The following is a 7672-nucleotide window of genomic DNA, read 5'->3' as shown; positions in this document are numbered from 1 at the left end:
TTGCAGCTTCTGAGAAGTTGTCCATGGGAGAGATGATAGATGTTTGGAAGAGCGATCCCAGCTCCCTGTGCAGACCCCCAGGCAGGCAGCCTTTATGGCAGCTGATGGAAGGGAGGTACCCACCCCCCCACACCCCCCCACCCCCCTCCACCCCCACTTGAGGTCAAGTCGAGAGATGTCCTGCATTTACAACTCCTCATTTGACCCTCAGGGGTGCATAATTTTGGCAGAAGCATTTCTTGGTTTTAAAAAGTACTTCACCCCCTTTACAACTTGTGTAATTGCTGTTGGAATGCTTTGCCCCGGTAGTGTCTTAATTAGGTCAGATTTTATACCAGAGGCTTTAATTTAATCCTCTTGCATCTGCAATTCTAAGGTCCCCTAATCTTGGCATTGCCAGGAAACATTCACAGTTTCTAGACATGGGACACGCCGACCCAGAGCCTGCTTTTGTACTCTTCCAGGGGGTGGGGGGTGCGGACAGGGTCCCGGAGAGCTAGGTGAAAGACGTAGGTGCCGAGAGACTCATCTAAATTCTTCTAAAAAGAAAATCCCATTTCTAAGTTACTCTGCTCCAAGCACTGCTTGGATATTGCTTGGATAATTGTAGGATCCAAGGCTTTTCGCGCTTAGTTAAATTATATACTTTTGCACTCCGTGCATTAAAAAAAAAAAAAAAGCCACCTTTTTATTATCTGCCTTTAACCAAGCAGAACATGCCCCTAGAGTTACATCTTTCCTCTCCCCACCATGCCACCCACTAATGAGAAGTGAGCCATTTGCCAAGAAAACAAACACAATATAAAAATCACACAAATACATAATCCCCAACCCAGAAGGAGAAGAGCAGCTGCCAGTTGGCAGTTTAATATTTATCCAGGAGACAAGGTCCCCCAACAGGCTGTAATTCCTCCGTGGGAAGGGGGAGGTTGGGGGAGGTCAGTGATGAAAATCACCTGCACAGGGCCGGTCTAAATAGGGACACGGTGGAAATCAATTCAGCGAGCTCAGTTTTGCTATCCCGAGTTCCGGGTGCAGTCAGGAGGCACCCGAGGAGGCCATCAATCTGTCATGTGAAAGGGGAGACGTGGGGGGGAGAAAGGAGGTAATTGGAATTGAGCTTCACTTGGGACTCTTTCCCCAGCGGGAAGTGTAGCTGGAGAAATACGGAGCAGAGCCATCCCCAAGGTAAGGTAAATTGGGGCTTGTGCCCTGGCCTTGGGGAGCAGTGTGGTGAGAAATGAAAATCTGCTCTGGCCATAACATTTCAGATAAGCCTCTTTGCCAACTCCGGGTCCGATCCTGGGTTGGGATAAAATTTCCCTCTTCCCGCCTGCAAAATGCACTTCTCGTGGCCTCAGTTGACTCGGGGCTCACGCTGATTTATATATAACTTGCACCTAATTCCTTAATCAAATACTCTCGGGGCAAAGAGAAACTCCGTTATTAGAAATTGTGCAATGCATGCAAGCTAGTCAATCTTCCATTTTATTGATAAATTGGAATTTTAAAACAACGATGCCTGTCGATACGGCAGCTCATTCTAAGAAAGAGGCAGTTAACAGAGCTGTGTAAATCAGAAGGGTCCCGAAGCTGTGATTGGGGAGACATGATAGGGCAAAATGTGTGTCAATACAGCAAATTACCCAGTTTATACATGCAGGCAAAGCTTCGTTTCTCATGCCATGTTTGAGAGCCAATAAAGCTTGCAAATGCGAGGGGAGCCACTATTTCTGCCTCTGTGCAGCTGTTTATCAGCAGCTTTTTAACACATTTTCACATATTAATGAGGTGGCATAGCGGTTCCAGAATTAGAACAGTGGGATGTATCATTGTCTGCCTTATCTGAAGATATGCCTGCTGTCAGCGGCGTTACTGGGTGTGCACAATGGAAATGGAGTGTTGGTGGGTGCTGCACGTGCACACGTCCCCACACCCCAAACCCCTCATCTCTGACTCTGCCCGGAGAGACGCAGGCGCCGCGATGGGCTGTGTTGCTGCATTAAGCAACTTTGTCTCTCCTGTTTCGTGATGGGTGTATCCGTGCGGCTGGAAGATTCTTCTCTGCTTCCCCATTTGCTAAAATAGACACCCTGGACGGTCTATTCAGGAGGTGCTCCGTAACTGTGGAATGGATGAAAGTGTGTGTTCCCCAAGTGTACTTCAAGAAAGGAAAGAAAAAAAATGTCCCCTCAGTGACCACCCTCTCCAGGCACAGTCTACCTGTCACTGTGGCTTCAAGGAGCAACAAAGGTAGATGGCCCGGGGCGCCTGAGTGGCTCAGTGGGTTAAAGCCTCTGCCTTCGGCTCGGGTCGTGATCTCAGGGTTCTGGGATCGAGCCCCACATTGGGCTCTCTGCTCAGCAGGAAGCCTGCTTCCCCCCTCTCTCTTTCTGCCTCCCTCTCTGCCTACCTACTTGTGATCTCTGTCTGTCAAATAAATAAATAGAATCTTAAAAAAAAAAAAAAAAAGTAGATGGCCCGACTGGCCTTGAATTTGCATACAAATGGCCAAGCCACAAATTACATCTTTGAAAGCTGTCAGGGTCCTAAGGAGTGTTTAAGGCAGAGATTCCCAGAAACGGGGCTGCAGGTGTGGCCAGAGCATTGCGAAGTTTTCGCCAGCCTTCAGTGAAATGGGAAAAACAAACACAAAGGAGTGCGTTTTCACAGAGCTCCGTGCATTTTCTATTAGATTTCTGAGATTGAGTCCTTCTACGTCATTTGACAATGAAATGCCATTTCTTTTATAAAGTTATGGTAACAGACAATAGCATTAAAAAAAAATACCTTTACTTGCCTAAACAAAAAGTTCCTGAGTCCCCCACTTTTTTTTTTTTTTTGGTTGAGGGGAGGGGAACTTGAATTGCTCTGTGAAATCCCAAAGTCTGGAACCACTGAAATCACCTAGTGGCCTTAAGGGAGACGCTGGACTACTTAAAATATTGGCTCATTTCAGCAAATGATAGGACAAGTCAAGTACTAGAGTCTCTCTGTCTCTCTGTTTCTCTCTCTCTTTCATCTCTTTGGAGAAGGGATCCAGGCTGGGTCACATGGATCTTGTAGAAAAGCCATCACTAAGCTATAGGAGATTTCTTAAATCCGGGTGACTCACCATAACAGAGGAACATAGAGGCTGGTGTACTAATGCCTAACGCATTCTTTTCTGCTGTAGACGTAGCCACTGCTTTCTCTTTCCATGGGTCGGATATGCTCCCCCGCTGTGCAAATGCAGAGCCCCCATCTGAGCTGTGCGGACTCTAGTTGATGTGAACTGTGGGAAAAGAAAGCTTTGCACAGACACCTTCACTGTCAATGTCTCCCTTTTCCGAATTCCCACAGCTCTCACAGTTTACGCTGGACAGCCTAGCCCTGGGTTTTTATGCTGTCGTCTGTTCTGTGTTTTTTATTCTTATCTCTCCTAAAGACTAGGAACCACACAACTGATAACTGAGAAACCCTCCCCCCTCTTTCTGAAAACACAGTCTCCTCTGGGGGTTGTTGGCCGCTCCTGGTTCTCCACATGATGGAGAGATGTGAGTTTCTGTTGACCCGGTTTCCAGCCCTGGCTCTGTGGCTGATGGATGACACTGGACGAATGAGGGCTGAATCTCATAGACCCCAGATCCCTGTCGCTAAGAGGGAATGACAGGACTGACCTGCTTCGCTGAGAGAAGTGTCATATGCATTAACTGGCTAATGATGCTAATGCTCTTTGAGAATATAAATGTGAAACATTATCATTATGGTTAATGCTAGTCTTCAGTTTTTAAATTTTTTTCCTCAAAGGGGAGACGCAGAAAGATTATTTAAAGAAATAGTGAATAGAAGGCTATAGTGTGTGCTTAATTCATAACTGACTTTGATCAGAATGGCATAAGCAGTGGGGATGCCGTCTTGCAGTCCGGAAGGTAATTATTTCTACTTCGGCGCATGAAGTCTTCTCTTTCTCCTCCTCCCATCAGAGAAAAAAAGAAAGAGAGAAAAAGCTAGGAAAGCGAATGCTCTTAAAAAAATAAGACGATTTCTCTATGTCAGGTCTGCAAATTGTGTTTGCTAAAGCTCCCGTTACAAAAGAGGCCCAGCTGAGTGGACAAGGGACTGGCATGGAGCAGGGCTCCGCCTCTGCCATCTTGCCGTGAAAGGAGCCAGAAGCAGTAGAGGCTACACGATTTTGTTTTTTTAAAGCCCCTTTCATTTCTAAGAATTTTAAGAGTGAAAGGAGATCCAGTAATCCCTGTCCAGTGTCCTTTCCACCTGTGACAGACACTTGTGGTTCCGGGTTATATGGGCTTCGTCTTGCTGTTGTTAAGAAATGACCACAAACTTGGTGGTTCAAACCAACAACAAATGGATTCACAGTTCTGGAGGCCAGAAGCCTGGTAAGTGTTAGGGAGCTAAAATCAAGGTGTTAGCAGGGTCAGTTCCTTCTGGAGGTTCTAGGGAGACTCTGTTCCTTGCCTCTTCCAGATTCTGGGGGCTGCCTGCATTCCTTGGCTTATGGCCACATCCCTCCAGCCTCAGCTGTCATTATTACATGACCTTCCCCTGTTCTCTAGAAGGTCTCTCTCTCTCTGTCTCTTCCTTCTAAGAAGTCTTTGACTACATTGGCCTCACCTGGATAATTTTGAATAATTTCCCATCTCAAGATCCCAGCCAAGAATGTGGCAAGTGTAAGGGTCCTGAGGTAGAGTGTGTTTGGTGTGTAACAGTCAAGAAGCCAGTATGATTCGGGGGTGGGGGGGTGAGTGCAAGGGGAGGGGGCAGTAGGAAAAGAGCTCAGAGAAGGGGGCAAGGGCAGGTCATGTAGGATGTCTTTGACCTCTACTCCAAATAAGAGAGAAACTCCTGATGTTTTGAGCAGAGGAGTGACTGACATGATATGACCTCCATTTTCCAAGGATTACTCTGGTTGCTGGGTGAAGACTAGACTCCAGGTGGGAGACAGGATGCTCTTGCCACCATCCAGATAAGAAATCATGGTGGTAGGACCAAGGTATTAGCTGTGGAGATGGTTGTGGGAAGTGGTAGAATTCTAGATATATTTTCAGGGTCAAGTTATTAGAATTTGCTGGTGGGTTGGCTATATAGGGTGTGAGAGAAACAGAGGAGTAAAACCTAGGTTTTGGGGTCTAACAGGAAGATGAGGAAGACCACAGGAAGAGCAGGTGTGGGGAAAAGATCAGAGTTTGGTTTGGACATATTAGGCCTGAGATGTGTATGGGAATTACAAGCGGGGATGTGCCAAGTCCATGCAGCTGGATTTGCTAGTCCCAAGTTCAAGAGAGAAGTAGGTGAAGGTGTTCAGAGAATAAATACTCAACCTAGAATGTCTGCTGATTTGTCAAAGGACACAGACCATGTCCTTTAATATGATATTTAAGGTCTTCTTCTTTTTTTTAAATAAGATTTTATTTATTTATTTGACAGACCGAGATCACAAGTAGGCAGAGAGACAGGCAGAGAGAGGAGGAAGCAGGCTCCCCACTGAGCAGAGAGCCCAATGCGGGGCTCAATCCCAGGACCCTGAAATCATGACTTGAGCCAAAGGCAGAGGCTTTAACCCACAGAGCCACCCAGGTGCCCCTCATTTAAGGTCTTCTACGTCCTGGTTTCAGCTTCATCTGTCATTGAGCTTCTCCTACAATCAGTGCTTCAATCACTGATACTCTCCAAACCCTATGCCTTTCTTGCTTCAGAGTCCCCACTCCTGTTGTTCCCTTGATCTGAAATGTGCTTCCCTCCCTTGCCTAGGAAATCCTGTTAATCCTGATCGCTTCTGCTGATTACTGTCGTTGAAGTCCATTATGCCCTCCTCTGTGTTATCCAATAGACCGTGTGTTCTCTGCCTACTTACACCTGGCTGTTTGCATTTAAATCTGTATCCCCTCTAGATTTTAAGTTCCTTGATGGTAGAGAAGGACCATGGCTCATTGATCCTTATATCACTAAGATGTCTCCAAGATGGAGGTGTAGACATGGCAGGTTTCAAAATTCTGAAAAGCAGAATTCTCAATCAGCCCTCTTCACCACTACTTTTGAGGCAGATCTGCATGGAGGACATGGCCAGAGGGTAGCACACTATTGATAACTACAGGCATTGGCCAAAACCCCCATGAGGAACTCATGGCCAGGGGGAGCTAGCTTCACCACATACGAGTCAGTGTCTTCTTTGCCTGCTGTAGAGCTCAAAAACTCGACTAAAATCTAGCTTCCTAGGTTCCTTTCTCTGAGGCCCACCTCCAAGTCTTGACTACTCTCTGTGAAGGTAGAGGGACAGGACAACTGAATCTAACAGATAGAAGGTCTAGGGAAATATGGCCTAGAGCAGAGCTGTTCTAAGTCATGCCCCTGAGAGAGTTGGGAGAAGGGAGTTGGTAGGAAGCTGGAGGCTTAACTCCTCACACTTAACAGGATAAGAGGACACAATCTGGAAATAAAATCGGGGACTAAATAAGGAGGAGAGAAAGCAGGTCAAGGATGCAAGAGCATCTAACTTCTTGTTCACTGCACAGGATACCCCATGATATGGGGTGTCTGGAGCTATGTCCCATGTCTACAGACTGAGCTGCAGTGGGCAGAGCCCTGTCCCACCACCAGGTGGAACCTGCCCTTGCATCTAACCCTGATTTTCCCCCCTGGCAGGTGCTGAATACGTTTTCATTGGCTCTGCTGAATTGGATAAAGACTCAGGAACACATTCATGTTCCCAATGGAAAGACAAGTTACTCTGTCAACAGCAGCAAGTGACAGAAAAATCTAAGAGTCTTTCCCTGGGATCCTAATAGAAGATACAGTATAATGGAGCAGGTAGGAGTGAAGACTCTGGAACTCTGCGATCTTAGATAAGTTAACCTTCTGGGGCTTCAGTTTCCTTATCCATAAATGGGAGTAATAATATTTCACACATCGTAGAATTTTTTTGCATTAAATGAGTTAATACTTCTAAATACTTAAAACAGTGCTGGGCATGTAGGTGATGTTGGATACCTTCTAGCTCTTTTATGAAGGTGAGTCAGTTGCAGAATGGCCAAGAGTAGCTACGTCAGAGGACCTCTCTAGGTCTTTGTTCGAAAAGGTTTGAAATTTCCAAGGAAGAAAGATATAGACTTTCTCACATTGTCAATGTCTTTAACCTGACTATTTCTCACCACCACGTGGCCCATTTCTTGGCAGCGTGAATGACCCTTCTCATCCGGAGGGACCATCTTACTGGAGTGGGTTATGGGGCTGTTATCTGGGCAGCTGCTTTTTGGCATGACCCCAAGTGAAATATTTGAGCTGGCTCTTTCCTTGGGCTCAGAAGTCTCATAGATAATGTGAACTTTGATGATCCTGGGAGGCTCAGCTAGAATCTGTGGCTCGTGTCGCCCCGAGCAGGTGGTCTAGGACCAAGGGCTCAGGGGCTGGCAGCCATGGTTGCTAGAAGGTTTGCAAGGTCCGGAAACGTTCCTGTCAGTTTGTGTGTGTGCCCTCTTTGGGTGGGTCAAAGGGCTTTGCTAGGAAGCTTTGAAGAAGTATTTTCCTCTCTGCTTTTCTGGCTTTCATTGTTCAGGATTTCATTTTTGTCTGGGTGGTTTGAGGGTCTCTTGCTCTGCAGCATTCTGTTCTTCCTCCATCCTGTTAACACTTGTCTGGCCAGTTGGAACTCTGACCTGGGAGCCCTACATGA

The sequence above is a fragment of the Lontra canadensis genome, unplaced genomic scaffold (assembly GCF_010015895.1).
Source record: "Lontra canadensis isolate GAN:19392208 unplaced genomic scaffold, GSC_riverotter_1.0 scaffold106, whole genome shotgun sequence".
In the NCBI taxonomy this organism is placed as follows: Eukaryota; Metazoa; Chordata; class Mammalia; order Carnivora; family Mustelidae; genus Lontra; species Lontra canadensis.
The sequence above is the reverse complement of the archived record's forward strand: the minus strand, read 5'-3'. Positions refer to the sequence as shown.